Source organism: Anabrus simplex, chromosome 3 (genome assembly GCF_040414725.1).
Source record: "Anabrus simplex isolate iqAnaSimp1 chromosome 3, ASM4041472v1, whole genome shotgun sequence".
NCBI lineage: Eukaryota > Metazoa > Arthropoda > Insecta > Orthoptera > Tettigoniidae > Anabrus > Anabrus simplex.
In genome coordinates this window covers 392765500-392767603 of record NC_090267.1, presented here as the reverse complement: position 1 = coordinate 392767603, position 2104 = coordinate 392765500, and the positions used below count along the sequence as shown (strand labels likewise).

General features: G+C 40.7%; 1 non-coding gene across 1 annotated transcript; it reads right to left on the bottom strand.

Annotated features, from left to right (window-relative positions):
• Nucleotides 1-1754: 1754 nt before the first annotated feature.
• TRNAF-GAA (transfer RNA phenylalanine (anticodon GAA)) lies at nt 1755-1827 on the bottom strand. Its single transcript has one exon. It is a non-coding gene; the product is annotated as a tRNA-Phe (tRNA).
• Between the last annotated feature and the right edge of the window lie 277 nt (nt 1828-2104).

The following is a 2104-nucleotide window of genomic DNA, read 5'->3' as shown; positions in this document are numbered from 1 at the left end:
TGGTTTTAATATTATCTGTACCATCCATCAACCCGGTATCTTAAGCATTGAAAGTAACAATATAATAAAAATAAAATAATGCATTTCACGCAATTTACGTCAAAAAGATGTGAGTTAATAAATATAATGCTTTAATTTGCTTTTAAATAAAGAGTTTAGAAACATCAAACGGTTGAATTACCAAACGCAGGCAAAGCACATGCTAGTATGAAGATAAAGTTGGAATTCAAGAGGGCAAATTGGGGCAAATATTCGTTTATAGGAAGGGAAGTTAGGGATTGGAATAACTTACCAAGGGAGATTTTCAATAAATTTCCAATTTCTTTGCAATCATATAAGAAAAGGCTAGGAATACAACAGATAGGGAATCTGCCACCTGGGCGACTGCCCTAAAAGCAGGTCAGTAGTGATTGATTGATTGATTGATTGATTGATTGATTGATTGATTGATTGATTGATTGATTGATTGATTGATTGATTGATTGATTCTGTCCATTGGAGAGGGGAGAGAAATGTTACTTCTTCATGTTATAGTGTTTTTTTCTGTATTAGGGTGTAAATGCAAGTTAATAAATTCGATGAAATAAAAGTATGGAATTGAATTAAAGAGTATTTTGTAATAAAATCTTTCTTTCTTTCTTTCTTTCTTTCTTTCTTTCTTTCTTTCTTTCTTTCTTTCTTAATCTGTTTATCCACTAGGGTTGGTTTTTCCTCGGACTCAGCGAGGGATCCCATCTCTACCACCTCAAGGGCGGGAACCTGGGCCTGAGACGTTGGATCCGGGGGATACAACTGGGAGCATGGCCTGTACCTTGTCCAGGCTATGCTGTACAGGGGCCTTGTGAGAGCGGACGCGAAGATTGGAAGGGATAGATAAGGAACAAGGAAGGAATCGGCCGTTTCCTTAAGTTAGGTATCATCACGGCATTTGCCTGGAGGAGAAGTAGGAAACAACGGAAAACCACTTCGAGGATGGCTGAGGTGGGAATCGAACCCACCTCTTCTCAGTTGACCACCGACGCTGAGTGGACTACGTTCCAAACCTTGTACCACTTTTCAAATTTCAAGGCAGAGTCTGGAATCGAATCCGGGCCTCCGAGGGTGGCAGCTAATCTCGCTAACCACTACACCACAGAGGTGGACCTTAAGGCTGCGGCCGCTTCCTTTCCTATTCCTTACTTATCTCTTCCAATTTTCCCATCCCCCCAAAAGAAAAATAAATTGTCCTCAACTACGTGAACAAAAGCACAAGTGTTGACGGAGCTAGATAACAGTCCATGTTTTGAATACTTGCAGCCAATTCGAAAGTTAAAATGGACTGATGGTGAGAGACGTTTTGAACGCAACATTCGATGGATAGATTTGCAGACGGAGTCGTGATCAGGCCTCCACTTTCTCCTGATCTTGAAACCACGTGCTGAGGACCAGTACGGTGAAGGACAAGTTGGGGTTTACATATGAATAACAATGGAGTCTAGTTTGTCATGGGACGGAAATGTGAATAATAGAGTAGACGTATTTTTTTTTAAACTTAGTAACCGCCTGAAGGAAAGTTAACAACTTGATTGTTCTCCCCTGTTTATGTGTGGAAGCTTCGAGGCAACTTGCCACTTGACTCCTCTAAACTTTCCGTGTGTAAATTAGGCTCAAAGAGAAAGAGGGCCGATAAATATGCCGAACGCAATATCCCTTGAAAAGCTGTGATTTTGAGCCCAACATTTTTATTCCCGTATTAACTTTGAAACAAAATAATGTGCCGAAACCCGGGATCGAACCAGGGACCTTTAGATCTTCAGTCTAACGCTCTCCCAACTGAGCTATTTCGGCCGCTGGGTTACAACACAGTATAACTTGTAAGTAAATATTAACGGCTGAACGTCAGAACCGTATCAGTTTATTTGGATTATCAAGGTCGCTCTGGTAAAGGACCGCGTGGATCCTCTAGACACACTGTTCAGAGCGCCTCACCTGTATCCTCCAGAGCAGATAACGGTACTTTAAATAAATGTTTATTTGTTTCAAGTATGATAGAGATACAATATAAAACCTACATATTTATATATGTACGCCTCTGTGGTGTAGTGGTTAGTGCGATTAGTTGCCC